The sequence below is a fragment of the Lichenostomus cassidix genome, chromosome 3 (genome assembly GCF_008360975.1).
Source record: "Lichenostomus cassidix isolate B80296 chromosome 3, HeHo_3.0, whole genome shotgun sequence".
In the NCBI taxonomy this organism is placed as follows: domain Eukaryota; kingdom Metazoa; phylum Chordata; class Aves; order Passeriformes; family Meliphagidae; genus Lichenostomus; species Lichenostomus cassidix.
In genome coordinates, this window is record NC_139483.1 from 22,712,015 (window position 1) to 22,731,435 (window position 19,421).

Consider the following 19,421-nt stretch of genomic DNA (forward strand, 5'->3'; position numbering starts at 1 on the left):
TGCCTCATTTCCAGGCAGTGCTATTTAATATACATCTGCTGTGTAATAGATGCAAAAAACCGAAATGATTTTCAGTTGGGTTAGTCTTTATTGGATCTGACCTCTGGTCTAGGAGGTGAAGGGAGAGTGGAAAATGAAAGCTGATTTGGTATTAGCCCACTATTCATATTAGAAAAAGTAAATGCTTTTGCGGTTTTCCTTACAGAGGTGTCTTTATTCATTTGACATGCCTTTAATAACTAATTCTAGTTGTCTGGTTGCCAAGATAGATTTCCTACAGGCAGACTTAAAAGTGATTTTGTCCTCTTTGAATGCATGGCTTCAAATGATCCCAGAACAGCAAACATTAAACTTCCCCCTAGACCTTGAGATTTTCTGAAGCACTGTAATAACATAAAAGGATAAGACTATTAGAAAAAAATAAATAAATGAATTAAGCATGCTTCATATGATATGAGCAGGACAATAAAACTCCTTGTTTTTCAATGCAAACTAATATCTCTTTTCTACTGTTGGCCATATGCTGTGGATTTCTCACAATTCCCATTTTATGGATTTTGTTATCATCATTCATAGTCGCCTGTGAGAATGAGAATGTTTTGCAGGCTTCATCTGAAAGCAAGGAGCCCACAGAACTCAACTTTTTTCTTTCACAGATGGCTTTGTCAGTGTTTTTTTCTCACATTATCACAAAGCTTTGAATGTGTATCCAGTGTAGGTGTATCTGTGTATCATGTATGTCTGTGAGCATATGTAAAGCTGGCATGGGAGCTGTGAAGTAGGATGTCTTCCCTGTCATTTAACTGGGCTAACTATGGAATTCAGAGCAATTTTAAATCTTGGCTTCATACACAGCCAAATCGAGTTTGGGTGTGCTGGTTGCTTAGAGAAAGAGTATGAGAAACAATATTGTAGTCTCCAGGCATGAACTCCCACTGTCAAGGTATAGATCTGCTATGGGGCTGTCCCCATTCACTTTGAGTTACTAGGTCAAAATTTGAAAGCTGTCTCTCTGGTGTACTGATAGCCAAAAGCCACCTTTTCTTTGGGTTACTGCAATCTAATAAGATATTAATCATGCATAATTACTACAAACTTTTTACCTCTGCTGAGATTTTTATCAGCTTGGTTTGGTAATAAACAGAAGCAACCTTTCCGCTGAGAAGGACAGAGTTAATTTTTCAGCTGAGGATCTTGGAGTTGTGATAGACAGGCTGTGCTTGCTGACCAGGTCAGCCAATTCAGTGCAAGGAGCTTCAGCTCTGTCCTGCATTGCACTGAGCAGACAGAGCAGTCTCTGCCTCTCCTTGATGTTGAGTTGTTTAATTGTCACCTTCTGCGAGGTGATTTCATAGGATGCCACACACTCTTCCTCCCAAGCCATGCTCACTTTGACACTGCTTCTTTGACACTCTTCAAGCACTGTTGAACAATATGTTTTGGCATATCACAGCTATAGCTTGGGCATTTTCATTTCACTGTAGAAAACACCTTGTGCATGAGCCTTAGGTCCATCTCATTTAACTTTTGGAGTGGTTACCTCACAGAGACAGCTCAACAGCATTATGTGATTGGTTTGAAACATGGGTCTATAGAAACAACCAAAGAGGACCTATTCCTGGCAGCTGAATGTGCCGCTAACATCAGAAATTATTGTTAATTCCCTGTCAATATACTATGCTGCATCTGATACAAATAAATTTGCTTTCTTTTGGGTGACCTCAGTTGATGACATCAAGGCCTTTTGAAATGTATTTCTGACACTTCTGTACTGCCAGTACCATGGTCATCAGGAAATTTTGTCAGCACAGTTACATGTTTTTGTGCTGAAGACATGGCTATATATATCAAACATGCTCAGTTCCATCTGTAAACATCTCTATGAGTAACCATGATTAGTCTCTCATGGAGCTGATAATACTTCTCAGTTACTCACTACTGTTAGCCTGGTCCCTTTCAGTCTGGTGTTGTGGGGTTTTTGTTTTCTCAGTTGTTCTAATAATTTACTCCCTACAGTGGCATTGAATGTGTACAGAAGTATAGACAAGTGCGGTTTTTCATTGTTTGGGAGACTGGTTTACTTTCTAAATGAAAAGACCAGTTACAAGGTCTGTCTGGATGATGTGTCTTTGGTAAAATCATGTTTCACATATCCTATATAATTGTACATTTAAATTTTTTTTCCTTAAAAATCTGTGGTTTACTTGGCATCCGTGGAAATAGTAAAGGTCAGAACCACTGTATGACTCAGTTCCCCTGAAAACTCTCAGTGGTGCAGGAGTCCTGTGGCATAAATTAAATTTGGTTTTTAGAAGAAAACAAAGTCATGCTAGACCTCCTTTACTGCAAAAACAGGGTCTTTTTTATGCCAGTGATGAGATGAAATGTTGTTCTAGAAACAGCCTGCAGCTTATTATGTTACCCTGCCAAAATAAAACTATGAAAGCCAACTTGCACAGTACAAACCTGCTTAAGGGATTGCAATTTTAAAAGCAGAACAGTTGTTTTGAAATGCAAATAAATTGTTTGGAAAGTTTCTAATAAGCATTGTGTTATTTTTACAGGACACTGATTCTCACGCCATGCGAGTTATAGCCATTTAATTGTATTTTATATGGTATCAAACTTTCTGCCAAAATCTGGTGTTGGAATGGTTTTCGTTGTTACGGGTCTATCAACATTACATCATTTTCTGACTGCATCATGTGTGACACACATGTCTGTGCTTAACCTTCGCAGTTAGGATATCTGAGCCTGCTTTAATCAAATGTTACACTACCAAATGGGTGTTATTCTTTAAAGCTTCCTTGCTGTGGAAACAGGCCTGAGTTTTTGTGTGCCCACCTGTTAGAGGTTGCTATCAAATTTAATAGAACTTAGCAACAAATTGGCATTTAGTAGAGCCCAAAATTTAGGCTTGGTTGCCTTTGTTGTATTAACTTACCCTTTGTTTCTAGAGCAAGCAGCCAAAAGCTATGGACTGGAAGATGCATGTCCATACCCTCAGGAAAGGAGTAAGGCCAGTGGCTTCTTTGCAGGAGATAAAATGGATCCATGCTGGAGTTGCTCAAATACAACAATTTCTTCCCTTGTAGAGGTGCCTGTGGATACCCCTAAAACTTTTTGCCTGTTCTTGCTGCTGTTGGTCTAGAGAAGAGACAGGCACTCTCTTTAAACAGCCCTTTCAGTGTTGCTGTGGGCAAAGCCTTTGGGGCTGGATTTCACACCCCTCAGCATAACTGAGAACAGGATTTGCTCAGTTGTTGTAGCTATCAGTAACCTGTCCCACAGGGACCTTTCTTCTGGCATCCCCTGATCAAGCTGATGACTATTTCTCCATTCTGAGCCTAAGGTCATCGCTTATAGCAATTTATGCCATCATTTGGGAAACTCAGATATTTTGGAGGGTTTTTTTGGTGAATGTGACTGTCAGTAGTGTGGAGGAGATGGTTTTTATGAGCACCTTTCAGAACAGAAGCAAATAACCTACAAAAGAAAAGCTTTGGTTTAGAAAACCCTCTCACCTTCTCTTTTTGCTCAGCCTCCCCAGCTCTTTGTCAACTGCGCAAAGGTGAAAGACAGACACAGAGCAAAGACTCTCCTAAAATGCATGGTGGGATTACTCCCAAGCTGCTGCTTCCACTGTTTTCAGTAAAGTTCAAAAGATACAGTGTATTGCAAACCCCAGGCCAGGACTTGCACATGGGGCTGGCAGCAGCTATGCTGGAAGGACATGAAGCCTCTAGATGTGTCCCTCATGGTGCAGAGCTCACTAAAGGCAACCAAAAAAGGCTCTGCAGTGCAACTCCATCAGGTTCTGAAGCAGAAGGATGAAGCCACTGATCCCAGACTGATCAGTTAGCTTGCTTAAAACACTTGCTTAAAGCACTACATGTAAGCACGTAGCAGAGTTTAAGCTGAAGGTTTAGTCCTGATGTTGGTGAAAGCAGCAGAGTCACCTCACACAGCTTCTTAAACAAAAATGCCAAATCCAAGGCCCTTTCCCACAAATTCCTGCACTTCCAGCTTATACTGCTCTATAATTGAAATACAGATTTGGGGAAAGTCAGTTCAAATCCTTGTGATACAAATGGAGACAGTAATTTATTTGCTTGTCTGGATCCTAGAAAATCCTTTGCATCAAAGACAATATAGAGATACCCATCTCAAACTCTGTTTTCCCAGAAAACAAAGAAGACAGGGCATGGGTAAACTATTAAGTTAAAGATCCTCTCTGGACTGAGGGTGGTTGTTTTAAATAAATACAGATTTTAAGCAACAGTAGAAGAAGTAGCTTTCCACAGATTGTGTGTTTGTAAATATTAAATGTTAATTGAGAAAGACTGTTACCTATGAACCTGTGAGAAGCTAGAAGAATTATTGAAGGGTGGGTTCTGGGAGATTGTCTGGTTTATTGCTTGACTAATCAAAACATTTCTGTGTCATTAGTTATTCTCAATGACTAAGCCTGTATATGGGTTAAAGACTTAAAAATTATCTGATTTGCAGCACTTTTCTATTTCACTTTGTAGGTAGTGTAAGTGATTCTGTGTCATGAGAAAATGTATACAACACTGATAAATCCATAAAGTATTTGACCTTTAATCAATCCTAATATTTGCAATCCACAGAGCCTTCTTAAATGCCTGTAACCTTGGCCCTTCCACTCCCATTCATCACAATTACTGTTTGAGCTGTCTGATGCAATGCACAAAGCATTGCATGTTGACATCCAATATTTTATCATTAATAAAATAAAATTAAAAAAAAAAAAAACTAAGTAAGAAACATTCCAAGTATTCTTGCTGGTTTGATATTTTCCAGTGCAGTGCCAGGAGAGGAAAAGGGACAGTTGTGATTTATGTTGGTGCTAGCAGACATTGTTAATTAGTGTTTACTGTTAGCAGAATGTAGATGTAGTTGGTTCTCTAAACAAGTTGATTCTTGAAGTTATGCTAATTTTCAGTGCTTGTTAACCTTTTCATGCTGAGAATACTGTTTGTACGATACTTAGGTAAACAGTACAGATTGCATTTTAAACAAGAGTTTAAGAAACGTGGAGCAGTAGCATGTATGAATTAAGAGAGCTTTGGACCAAACAATGCAAGTCTCGTTCATGACATAACACATGAGTTTATGCTAGTAGGATTGTTACAAGAAAATGAACATATTCTCCTATCCCCCAAGGCTTTTATTATTGTCTTGATCAAAGAAGACTGCAGTGATGGATGGAAATGCTAACAAGATTTACCCACGGAGAGGTTGGCTTCTGTAGACAGCTGAATGATTCAATGCAGAGAACACTGGAGTCCTCATGAAGGAACTTGCAGTTGTGCTGTGCATCCAGGCAGTTGCTTTATGTTTTTGGGGGTCTTTTATTCTTGGTCTGCCTTGTCAGTAAAAATTTCAAGATTTTTTTTCTTGGGCAGTCTCCTTCCACACACGTTTCTGTCAAGTACAAAGAATAACACATTAAGATTGAGATAAGTATGATTAAAAAAAAAAACCTGAAATTTCCTTTTGTAGCATTGTGTTTCACATCACCTATGATTCACAACCCCCACGAGGCAGTAGGTGCTGCCCAGGTTTTTTGCTGAGAGCAAACTTATATTTCCTTTGCCTTGGAATGAAATATGAGTCCTTGGATCTCTTCTATATAAAAGCAACATTTGGATATGTTATCATACTGCTCTTTGTCCCATTTCAGAACTATAATATGCTCCCCAGACCTCTCACACCCAGTACCAAAATACTCTTCCACTGGAGTAATGGAAACATTTATTTTGGAAAAGACCCTCATTAACCCAGCACTGCCAAGTCCATCACTAAACATGTCCCTAAGTGCCACATGTACACATCTTTTAAATACTTCCAGGGTTGGTGACTCCACCACTTCCCTGGGCAGGCTGTTCCAGCGCTTGGCAACCCTTTTGGTGAAGGAATCTTTCCTAATATCCAATCAAAAAGTATTTGTTTACACACACACGTAAATATCTTTATGCATACACTTTTATATATATTCATTTATGTCTATACATCTTTCACAACAAGGAGATATAATGACTGTTTCAACATCAAAAGGTCAAAAGTGCAAAGAAATGGCAACATCAAAATTTTTAGACATGTAAGTTCCATCTTTGCTGGAAGAGTTTTATATTCTCTTTCTCAATCCTGAGGATTTTTCTTAGCATAGTTTTTATAAGTCTTAACAATTTATTAGCAGGAATTATACTTTTAATGGAAATCATGAAAAAATGACATGGGAATATGATCTAAGTCCCCCTTCTCCCACAGTGATATTTCTCTGGTTTTTTTCCCAGCTGTTTCGCCAAGGCAAATAATATGATTTTAACTGAGCACTTATGTGTCAGAATTAGCATGATATGTCTCTGCAATGCTGGAAGAAAGAACAAGTATGATTTCATTTTTACTGCAGTTACCACGCAAACTTTTCATGCCTCTGCAGCTTTTTTTTTTTTTCTGGTGGAATTTTCACAGGAATGCCATGGAAAGATTTACAGATGTTTTGGCCAGGTTGATCACTGACATTCTGACTCTGTTGACAAGACTGTGTATAAAAGCTCAGCCTGCTCCAGAGAGCTCAGGGATCACATCATTTGAGTGAGGGAAATATGGGCTGAAGTGTTATTGTACAAGAGGTAAGCAAAGACTAGAATGCCAGACCTTCAGTTCTATGAAGAAGATGCTCTGAGAGAAAGTTATAGGTACAAAGGCTGACAAAATTATGCTCTCATTAGTTGAACTAGAGAATGCTAAACAAGCTGATAACTCATTCCTAAGTAAAAACTGTGGCAGTAGTTCAATTCTGCTGGGTACTGAATATCATTAACTCCCAGAAGAAAATAGCTAATCATGAGAACTCATGTTTTCTGCCATTCATCCAGAGAACATAAAGTTCAAGGGATCCCAAAGAACATCCATTTCCTTGACTTCTGCTATGCACAAAAACTCCAGTGTGCAGATTTTGCACATTTTTATAGGGCTTAATCAGATAGGTACATGCAGCTTTGTTTCAATCTGGCATAAAATGGAGTGACAAAGGTATTTTTCCCTCTCTATGCTGATAAGGTTTCCTATGATGGAAAATCTGTAAAGAGGTCATCTTAACAGCAATTCCAGGTATGAGACTGAAAGTAGCTAAATTTAGGTTGGAAATATTTTCAGTTTTGTGGAACAATTAGGTAATCTCCATGCAATGATGTAGGATGCTAGAAGTAGTCTCAGGTATTTACCGACATCTGTTTTCATACAGGGGCTAATATGGATGGTCTAAGACTCCTTGTGTTTCCATAAACTCTTACACATTGCCCTGTGGAGGCAAACACCTAAAAGAAACTTTTTTATTATGCCACCATACTGCTGGAGAGACTTCGACTGAAGATCTGACATGTTGAACTACTGTGATCTCTTCCCTCCTCTCTTTGACCTCACAGATACATACATCCTCTGAGAAACATTTTATTAGTCCCATGTTTTAGGGAAAAACCATTGTCCATATTGTAAAGGAGTACCGTTCCATAGCTTTTGATTGCCCAGAAGTGAGTCTCCTGCTGAAACTGTTTTTTGAAGCTTAGTGTCAGAGATGCAGTGCTGGTGAGACTTGTCCTAGGCCTGTGTTCATTGGTGTCATTGTGTATTGAACATAGGACTGCTGCTACAATGCTTGTTTATTACTGCATGAAACTGTGCCAGTTTTCTGGGAACAGATCCATGAAAAATGCCCCTGGAAATGTTTATTTGGGAAGAAAATGGATGGGGAATGTATCCCACTGTATGATACTGTCCTCCACACAGGCAGATGTTATGATGGTGCATTTGAGCCTCTGCATGTGGCAGCCATTTCCCCAAAGTCTTTCTTCTTTTAAATCTCTACTCCACTGCATACAGGGACTGTTCAAGCTGAGCTGGGCAGCCCTTTTTGAAGACATGAAAGTGGTCATAAGTTTGCTCCTCGGAAAAGTGTTTGGGCTGTTGATAATTGTGTTGCTGAGTAAATGGAGTAAGATTCATCTCTCATACTTGACTCTCTTCTGCCCTGGATGTATTTACTCAGTGCTTGGAGTCAGTGTCTGTTCTCTTCCCCTTCCCTGCATCCTGTTTCCTTTCATACCCGACACTCATTTGAAAGAGCCAGCCATACACAGACACTGGAACTGTTTATCTTTGTAGAGTGTGCATTATCTATGCTGTTCAGCCTTTTGCCTTAAATCTTTTGTGCCTTCTTTTTCTGAGCTTGACTCATTTCCTTGAGTCTTGTTGTTTAGCAGCCTTTTTATCCAGATACTAAATTCATAGCAGGCGACCTTTCCCTGAAACCATTTTCTCTTCCAGTCTGAGGTTTTCTGAGTTCATGTTCTTTTTTATTTTCTTCCTAAAAAATCTCTTTTTTGGCCAGTCCTGAACCAACTTTGGGAGGTCAGTGGCCTAGGACAGGTTATTCATAATTGCTCAGCATATACAGCCTCAGGCCAAAGTGTGGTTTCAGATCAAAGAAAAGAAACTTGGAAGCACGGTAACAGTAATCTCTGAAGGTGATCTGCATCAGCTATTAGTGCATGAGCTTTCCAAATTTTTATACTGGGATTTTGCATTGCAGTTCTTTCTTTCAGATGAATTTTTTTCTTTCAGTTTAAAACTTTTTAAAAGGATCTGATTAAATATTATTATTTTTGTGTATTCTGACTTGGGAGTTTAGGGATTCCTTCTTCCCTTCTTTTGTGCAAAGAGAAGGGATAGGTAAGGTGTATGTCACCCATCAAGACAGAAGATTCTTTTGAAGATATTTATAGGTATGTTGTGGTATATGAAAATCTCCTTCTGAAAATTCCTAAAAATTTGCTTATCCATGTCTCTTGAAAAACATAGGAACCCAGAAGTGAAAACATATGCAAGTTTTTAGTCTGTAGGGTTGTTGGATTTGGCCTGTGAGTTTGACAGTCCATCAGTAGGAGAAGAGTTGTGTGGGTAGCTCTACATCACAGAGGAAAGACAGTAAAATATGAAGTTGTAGCTCTCTGCCAAGAATTAGCAATAAAATGAAATTTGCATCCAAGTTTCTGTGAGCAAAATGATACAGTCCTTTTCCAATAGATGACTCTACAGAGGCATTGTGGTTGTTCACATCCACACATGTTTATAGATGGCAGCTTTATCATTGAAATATCAACAGCTCAGAAACAAATACCAAAGTAAATACTTTCTCCTTCATTTTATTTCAGGGAATTGTTAACAGCCATTGCTTCAGCTGCAGTGAGGGAATATTCTGTATAAGTAGAAGAAACTTCATGGTCTAAAGTCCAGTTCCTGCATATTCCTTCAGCAGTGGCTTATGACAGTGGCTTGTGTCACCCTACATCTCTCTCTGTTATAAATATATGAAGCTGTGGCTGATCCTTCTTTTGTTTCAAATATGGGTGGAATTGGTTGGAAGGCTATAAAGCTGTTAAGAAGGCATCCAGTAAGACTATATGGGACTAATCATTTAGCACTGTTTTCTTGGGAAGCTAGATATTGTATAATTAGTCCCTTTTATTTGTTTTGCTTCTGATGCCTTCAAGTGTGTTTGGGTAATTTTTCCTCATTACCATATGGGATAAAATTTGCATCCCTGTAAAGCATTAAAGACAAAACCATAAAGGCTGTTCTTGCTTCCAGAAGCTGAAGATGTTAAAAACACCAAACACTTAAGCCTGTAGTAAAGCACTGAGTTGGCAATGCTGCTGCTGTTCTCTTATACCAGGATACATAATACATGCTCCCACAGAAAGCAACAGTGTTTAGCTTCCAGGGAGCACACCCAGACTTCTCGAGGAAACCCAGAAACCACAGCAAAGGGGCAGATTGAAAGGATCCCCTAATGAGTAAATATATCCAGGGCTTTTAGCTCCCCATCTGCTGTTTTGACAAATGCGTGTGAGCTGTTTTGCCAGCAGATATCACTATGTGTGTCCAAATTACAAGTGAGAATGAGAGAGAAAAAGCATTTCTCTACTCGTAAGCGACAGGCAGATTTAGGAATGTCTGCTGGAGTTTATGTGCCTTATTAGGCACATTTTTAATTCTTTTGTCAACCTCTGTTAAGAGGTCGTTTCACTTCAATGCAAATTGAAACATAATTTTTCACCTTCCTACTTTATTTTTTCTTCATTATGTATATATATATTTAATATGTTGCTCAATCACAGCCCTCTGGAACAACATAAATTGAATTACTGTGGCCTTTCTTGTCAAAAAGATCTCCTGGATTTATTTTTGTGTACATTGACACTATAAAATGTTACTTTCTTTTCTCTCTTCTGCAGGCAAAGAGCTATAAAAATCAAGTTTCATTGTCATTTCAACCTTTGTTCTAAAACATTATGATGTGTAGAAAATTGATTATACTGGAATTTAGTATATACAACAAAAGGAAACTTTGTTGAAATCCAGAGGGCCATTTCTGTTCATTTGATAAATGTATTAGTTTCTTTGGTTTCCTGAATTACCAGGTAAAGGGCAACATTTTCCAGATCTAACTAATTTCACTGAAACATATGAAAGACAAATACCAGAAGTCAAATCTAACATATTCTTCCCATGGGCCTTGAAAAAAAAAACCACCCCAAACTCTTTATTTTGAAAAGCTAAAGTAAGAGTTCAAAATTAAATGGATGATTCATGTGAGATATGTGAACTGAACAACACATCAAGCCCTTGTACCAGCTGATATGGCCTGGGTTTTCTCAGCACTGCTAAAGAAAAAAACAAGAGGTGACAAAAATAGGTCCCTGTGCTTCTCCATCTGCAACAAAGCAGACCCTTCACGAGGAGCTCTCTGTGGCAGTGTGAAGTCTTTCATCCCATCCCATCCCATCCCATCTCATCCCATCCCATCCCATGGAAATTCTCAGATCTGCAGACAACTGTTAGAGACTCCTGACTTCACCATCACACCCAAAGGGACCTACTGGGTTTTGCAAAGAATCTGGAAATTGTGAGGGATACAGCAGCATCTGCAGTCAAGCAGCAGGAGAAAAAAGCAGTTCAAACTACCAAAAATAATAGTTACCTATTCACTGACAACATTATAATATGTTACGTTTCTCACTGAAAGCACTCAAAGAAGAAATCATGTTCTTTTGTCTGATATAGCAGAGCATGAACATGGCAAAAATGATAATATATGCTACTGCCATTTTTTTTTTTTTTTTGTTTTTTAGTAACTGTAATTTTAAACAAAAGGAAATGTTCCCAACTGACAAATGATAATCCTCAATTTAATCTACTATCTGAGAGACATTATAGTCCCCAGCAAATATTAACCTCTGCCTCTTGATGCTAAAAAGATCCCCTTTGCCTGTGTCAGTCACATTTATTTCAGTCTAGACAAAACAGCTCCTAGGTGTTGTAGGGAGAAACAATGGCGTCTGAGTGCCTCCTGGAGAGCATTCAAACCTTGAGCATATTTTGGGTTGTGCTGGAGTTCAATTTGATGTGATAGGTCTGGAAAAATATAGAGCTGACAGTCTATATACACAACCAGGTTTTTAGTCCACATGGATAATGAGACCTAAGCACCCAGCCACTTTTTTTTGTGCCACTGTCAATTTAAAGTGCATTTTTAAATGAACAGTGGGGTTATTTGGGTCTATTAATTACAGTAATTGTTTCCTGCGTGGAAACCACATGTATGAGATGTGAAAGGCGCGTGTGTGTGAGAAGGAACGCTGGCGTGTGTGAGACTGGAGCAATTCCCCTTTGAAGATTTTTTTTTTAATCCCTAGAGAGGGAGCTTGTAATGAGCAACAACATTTAAGCTGAGGACTTCAATGCTCCTTGCTGCCCCATCCGCTGCCTTGCCTTTCACATGGAGATTAAAGTCAGCAGTTGAAGCTGCTCCTCCTTTTCCCATGTGTCTGATATAAATTCTACATCAAATGGAAAGGAGGAAGGGCAGGTTTGGTTGTCAGCAAAAAATGAAGGAGAGGTCTGACAGCAGCAGGAGCAGGGGCTCAGCTCTCATTAATCTGGAGGGTACCAGAAGAGTAAACATAAAACCTGGAGAAGATGCCTACTGTGACCTTTAAACCAAGAGCCTGTGATTGGCATAATAAGGAGAGCAGTGCTGATGGGTAAATGGGAAAATACTTTTCCTAAGGTTCGCCTATTAATGATTATGATGGTAAACTCATGCAGATTTTGATAGTTTGTATAAAATTTGAATGCTTTGATTTGTGCAATAAGCAAGTATAATAATGATCCTGTAGTTCAATCTCTAACCCTTTTCTATTACAAGTCTCTCCATTTTAACTTCCACAAGAGAGCTGTCTCTCTTCCTGGTTATGGTGTTTTTCCTAGTGCAGAACAATGACAGAGGAAAAATGTTTAGGGAAGTTTTGGGATTAATCTCATATCCTTGAAATGCAGAATGTTATTTCCCCTTTTACATCTTCTTTTTCTGCAGTGACACATCTCGAATGCAACTCCACCCATGCGTGTCCCTGTGGCTTGCCCTGTGGGACAGCTTAGTTTGGAGAGAAGAGGGAAGGGATGGAAAAAAATTCAACAGCATGTCCTGACAGAGGGCAGCCAGACAGTGTGGCTTTATTAGGGAAGAGCTATGCTGGGAAGAGTGACATTAGATCTCCTGAGACATCTAAGAGCAGATAGTTTGTATGTTGAAGTCATGGCATGGGCACAAAGCAGTCCTCAAAGGCAGTAGGGTTCATAGTTTAAATTGTCATGCTCTCAGCTTGATTTTAGCAGCATTTGCATATTCAGAATTTTTTTTTCTTCTTTGCAGAGGTCCTGTTCTCTGCTCATCCACACAGTAGGTGAGTTGCAGTAGTTCTGTTCTGATATACCCAGAAGTATAAAAGCAAGAGGAGTAGAGTCAGCACAAGGATTTTCATCCAACTTAGATTGGGATGGCCCCTGTGCAAGAACATGGCAGAACTTACTCTTGACACAACTGGGACAATAAACAGTCAGAAATCAAAATTTTAACTACCCTTATCAATCCTGGTTCCCTTTTTTCTTTCACTTCATTTCCTGGGGAAATATTTATAGTTGTTTATACTTTCCCTTTTACCCCTTTTAATCCCACCTGAAGATATATGCAAAGACACCAAGGTTCAGAGACAAGGCTATGAAATAAAACTTTCTTTGTTAGTTTAGCTAGAAATTTGAACCACCACATAAGACTATTACAAAGGTTTTAGGCTGGGGAAAACTTTAGTACTTTTTGAATGCAGAGTTGAATGTCAGAAAAGATTTATGTCAGCAGTGAGATCCAGCTAAGAGGAAATCACATTTTTCTCTCTCCAAAACCCTGTTGCTACCTCATTGTTTACTGTCTTATTAGTGAAATTATTTCAGGATTTTTCCAGAGTTTAACTAGAAGGTTGATGATATTTGAGTGTCTGCTGCTTTTGATGAGCAATAGATGGTTTCTTTGAAGCCACTCCTTTAGCACCAGGTGGCATCACATGGGCACTAAATATCCAGCCAGGCCAAATTAAGAAATAGCTGGGCTTAATTCCTGGTCTAGTGGCTCTCTTCTTTTTCCAGGAGGTGAGTTTTGCAGCTCTGTCTAGTGTTCTGCAGTGAGGTCGATGGAAATCTTCAATCATCTTGGCTCTGTTGTTTGTACACCTCTTGGTGGGACAGGTTCCTCATGGCAGTTTTCTTGTGGCAGAGCCAGAACAGAAGGAAATTTATTCTTACCTGGGCTTATTCACCAGAGTAAGGAGACTCAGCTGGCTTTTGTGATGTGAGCATTCCAGGGGAGAATTATCTCTGGCAGATACTGTCATGCTCATGCATTGGTACACAAAAGGATAAAGTTCTTGTGAGCTCATTCAGTTCTGAGTACCAGAAGATGAAAGTCAGAAAAAGATGAATCTGTGTTTGAGTCTACCAGGCATTTTGAACGAAAGTGAAAAATAAAATATGTTCTTTCTGAAAATTTTATTAAATACTGTGGAAGTATTTTTTGTGGTGACCAAGAAATATATGCAAATATGATTATTGTAAAATTTAATTAAGATTAAATAGTTCAATTAGTTGCTTTAAATGAATAATGTAAAATAGTATCTTCAATCAAACATATAAATGTAATAGTCTCTATAAGTAAGCTACATCAGCCTAATGGCTTGTTATATTTTTATTTGCTTTACTAATGAAGAAAAAACCAAACTTCTGTATGAGTTATTTTATGTTTAGGCATGATTAAAGGTTCTCAAAGCATCAGGGGATATTAACAGGCAATTATATTTTGAGTTTAAAATGGATTGATTATTCCTTCCCGAGAGAACAGCAATGCACAGACAAACTGCATAGAAATAACATGTCAGTAATGTCACACTACTGTACAGATTTTAAAGATAAATTTCCATCTGGCAAGCAGACATTCAGGAAGGAACTTTTGTTAATGTGGCTTTCACAGAAAGTTCGTCAGGGATAAAACCTGGCTTGAAGATTCATTTCTGCTTCTCACACTTGGCAAAAGTTAATATACTGTAGATGTTAAAGAAATTGAGCACACGTAAGGAAAAGATAAGGAAAAAGCTGATTTTCTTCTCTTGTTCCATTGGCGGTTTTGGACTACTCAGATGGTCCTTCTAAAAAACAAGAGCCAAAGAGAAAGACAAAAGGAATTTTTAAAAAAGGACAACTACAAACCAAGAACAAAAATGCTCTGTCATTATTAATACTTCACTGAAAACTTCAACGTGCTGAACAAATAACAGTTAATTTAACCTCTGTGAGGAAAGATAAATAATAAAACCATCATTCACAAATTAGAAGGCAGGAAGAGAGCCTGAGCTTATTGGAATGATATCCCTGCTGACTTCAGTGGACTTTGCAGAAGATCTCCTCTCATGTGAGCAAGGTCAGGGCTGCTGACTGCCACAGGATATGGATGAGAGCCAGCTTCTCTTCTGTCTTTCACCCCAGTACTAACCCAGCATCACACAGGGTAAAAAATAGAAAAATACACAGGTGTTCACTACAGAACACACTGAGTTTGTTTCCCTGAGGTACATACCGCTGATAAACATGAAGAATTACACTGTGTTACTGGAGTACCACATGATCTGTGGTGTTTAACAACCTGAATTTGTAAATTATGCATAGCGTATTTCAGAAGGGAAGAGAAATGAATCAGACAAAAAACATATAGTATTTTAGTCAACATACTATAAAAGGAAGTTATCTTTGCTCATGGAATGGAAGCTACTGGTATTGAACTACTACTGGTAAAAAAGGTAAATATTAAATCCAGAGAAGGAAATGAATAAAGCTGGTTGAAAGATATAGAATTTTAAACTGGAATGGTAAATTTTTTTGACACTATTAATTTACTTTTGTAAAGAGAGGGTTTCCACAAAGTGTTAAATTGTGGTTGTTTTTTTATAACACTTCAGCTTCATAGTTTTTAAGGAATAGATTTGACTGACATGTGCTTAATCACAAGGAAAGATGGAGCTACTGACTCATAAGCACCAATGGACCTTGTCTTTGAAGGCCAGTTTTACAATATTCTTCAAGCATGTTCCAGGCTGCTTATGAGATCTCTTGAGATAAATAGTTTAAAACAATAGTGTTTGTAGTCTTTACCACTAATAGGAGTTACGCAAATCTGTCTGAGAAAGAGTGTGTCTTTTGGATATTTTCTTGTTTACATTGCATATTGCCTTTCCAGTGGCCACTGCAGATTTGTTCTCCATTTCACAGAAAGCTGATTTATGTGCCAGTTGACTCTCTGTGGTTCACTGAAATGAAGGCTTGTTTTAAAAGTGAACTATATTGTAACTCAACCTGGTAAGTGTGGGAGACAGCTGTCTGCAATTCATATTTTGAAATATTGTTTTAATAATTGTTTCTTTCCTTTTCTTAAATCAGTGGTAGAATATTGCCATTATGGGATTTTAGGCAGAAACACCCATTTTTTGTAAGAGAAACAGACTTGCAGAGCATGAGGCTTGGAGATGGGGCACCTGTTAGTTATTTTCTCACTCAGTCACAAACTGGGTTCTGAATTCAAACCATTACTCAGACATTGGGATGAATTGAAAAAAGGAGTTAGCTGGTAACAGCCAGACTAGAAAACTGTCTCTGGCTGAGCAATGAGCTTTAAAATGGAGGAGAGGGGGAACAAACAGATCTTATTTTCTCTGTGACAAGCAGGGTGAGGCTGACTGAGATGCAGAAGCCACATTGGGCTAGTAGGTCAGAAAATGCAGCTACAAGTCAGTGCAGAGGGTGAACAGGTTGGATGTTGAAGTTAAAATTCACTGGTTTCTGTGCCGGGAGCTGGAAGTACTCACTGAGTATAAAAATCTGTCAAACTACTTGGCAATCTGAGCATTCACTAACTTGCCTAATATTAGCTAGCCAGATTTCAACATTTTGACCTAAACACCATTTGTTTTTGTAGTCACCTACAGAATTATTGCAGGGCACAAAGCTCTGAGTTTAAGAAATTCTGGATAAATAAGGCCTTGATTCATCAGTATTTGCCAGATCAAATAATTTCTTAGTAAATGTCCTTTAGACCCCAAGATTTCTTATGGTCCTGCATAGTAAACTGTTTGTGCAATTAGCAATAAATTTGTCACTGTAAGTCAGTCTTTAAAGCTGGGAACAAGTATAACATTTATCAGTGTGTTAGAGTTTGCAGTTAAAAATAGCTCTGCTGTTTTCATATGGCCAGGGCACTTTCAGGCTTGTTTTCTCCAGCTCTGTTGATACAGGGAAGGTAACAGAATCAGCATGAGTATGTGATGGAAAATGGTATTCTTTGTATAGAAGTGAAGTTTATTTGCTGAAGGAAAATTTGCTAATTTTGGATTCATTGCATTGCCACCTCTTTCAGCATTGTCTTTTGAGCTTTAATAAGTGTCTAACACGACCTGCTCAGCTTGCAATAGGCCTTATCTGAAATGTGCAGTCTGATGGCGATAACGTTCATACACTAAACAAATGTGCAAGGTTAACACATCATGCAAACCCCAACAGCAGCTGACACCCAGCATGCAGCTTTAGCACTTAGGAATTAAACAACACACACTGAAGGACTTTCTTCCCATTGGGCACTGTGGTCCAGCATGGGCTCCTGAGGTGCCAGGCTGGCAGATGTCTCTGCACTGAACTCCACGGGGAAGTTCCTGAGGCTGCTCCCTGCAGTACTATGAATGGCATTTAGACTGTGTAACATGGCATTTACTTTCCATAGCCTTCACCAGAGCTGGTGGTTATTTATTTGGAAATCTCAGACATGAGGTGTTATTTGATTTAAGGAGCAGTCTGTGTAATTTAAATATGCCTCGGCTCCTTAGGAGATACCTCAATTAATACAATTTTCTTGATTACCTGACTCCTAATTAAATTTAGCATGCTGCATATATTTATTTAAATTGCTTTATATTTTTGTTTCCTTAGGTTTAATTTTGTAATGAATCTTTTAGGCCACTTATCAAATGTCTATTAGCTTTGCAAAATCAAAAGTGATGCAATATACAAGAAAGAGTTAAACTCACTATAAGCTTCAACCTGTAAGAGGCTGAGGAATCTCTTTTATATCATTAGGAGATGAATAATCTGAGCCCCCACAAAAATCATATCTGACCCATGCATGGAGGGTAGTACTGGGCAAAGTTGAAGTCTGAGAAGGAAAAGGGGGAGACTTGGGGCAAGAAGGATTCCAAAGAAAGGATTTAATTATATTGGAATTAACTCTAAACCATTCAACTGGACTGAAACAAAATTAATTATAAAGCATTTGTTTTGAAGAAGCTGAGCCAGAAAAAGCACAATGCTGCCAAATAATATTTAATAATTGTATTCAAAAATTAGAAAAAGAACCCTTTGGGACTCTTAGTAGATCATTGAAACCAACCGCTCTCTTGATGAAGTATGTGTCTTTCTCAGATTAAATTACAGAGGCTGTCTCATGTTCTCATGAGATTCTGTAAACCTATATTACATTATTTTAGTAAAAGCAAAGTAAAAAGAATTAATTGGTGATCATAGACTTTCTAAGGAAGGGCAGACCAGAATTTTAACGAGCAGTTACTCAGCTGTCTATTTCACTGCTTTTCCCCAACCCGAGCCTCTCGTTTTCTATGGCACTGGGAGAAACTACTTTTCTTGAACAATTTCACATTTCCTGGCCCTGGTTATGTCTTGTAAGTGATGACGTGTCTTAGAAAATAGAGCAACAGAGAGAGAGCGATGGTTCTTGAGTGAGTTGGGAAAAAACACAAGGAAACCTTAACAAAGAGAGAAAGTGATGTGTTTACCTTTTGCTTTGGCTTCAACCATGTCTAGACACAGCTTTATGTGCTTAATGGTAACCGCAGAGACTAGGAGAGAGTCATCCCACTCATTAAAGCCTCCTTGAGACATTGGCTTCCAGGAGGCATTAGGCACTGCCACTAAAACTTCCAGTATCAGGGCTAGCAGGACATGGCAATGTGATTTTGGCTTCTTGAAAACAAAAATCTTGAATGCTGTTGATGTGTGCTGCCAAACACATCCAGCCCTAGGACAGGCTGTTCACAAGAAATGCAGCTCTCTCTCCATGGAAACTTGAATATGGGTGGATACTCACTGCTAACTAACTTTAGGCAATACTTCAATGTTTGTGTTGGTTTGATGGATAAAGCTTTCTGAGATGTTTTGCGTAGAGAGCTCAAATGTAGTCACAAACGAGGAAAACGTTAATTGGATCAGACGGCTCTGTGTTAGATCTCAGGTGCCCCACAGCTGTGAGCCCTTTTTCTTTTCAACAGTGTTTTAGTCAAGAAGTAGAATTAATGTTGGGTTTGTCTTAACATTTCTGATTTTTTTTCTGGCTTAACATTGATCCTTTCTTGCCCAGTTTGAGACTCCCACTGGGAGATAATTGAAGTTCCTCCTGGGACAGTTTCTGCAGAAAAATTGTGGGTTTTTTTTCAGGCTCCTTTTTCTGTTTTGCCTCACTTAAAATTGATGGAAATATGGCTAGATGCATTGATCAATTTTTAACAGGGCTATGGGTGGCAAAGGCAGACAGGATGGCTGATGTGCAGTGTTTTCTAATAAAACACAGCTAAGGCTCTTGGATTTTTAGGTATTAGATTCATAGTTTTTCTACTGTGTTATGCAGATTTTCATGTCTGAAGTTTCATGAAAACATTTCTTGACAACATATCCTGTGAAGGGTGGGCCATGTGTGGAACAGCTTGGAGGATAGGAAGATTACCTTGGCAATTCAGGATGTGGGGGTCTTAATGCTCTTCTATCGACTGTCACAGGACTTATCCTCATGGGCATGCTTCTCCCAGAACATAGGGAAATTCATAATTTCTACAATTTATAATAGAATTTCTTCAGTAAGAAGATTTGTACTGTCGCTTCCAGACTTTAGCGAAAGA

At 38.6% G+C, this 19,421-nt stretch overlaps 1 long non-coding RNA gene across 1 annotated transcript in view; it reads left to right on the top strand.

Moving 5' to 3' along the window:
- LOC146439281 (uncharacterized) overlaps positions 1-19,421 on the top strand; it is a 53,866-nt gene that overhangs the window by 14,025 nt on the left and 20,420 nt on the right. The gene's annotated exons all lie outside the window — the stretch shown is intronic.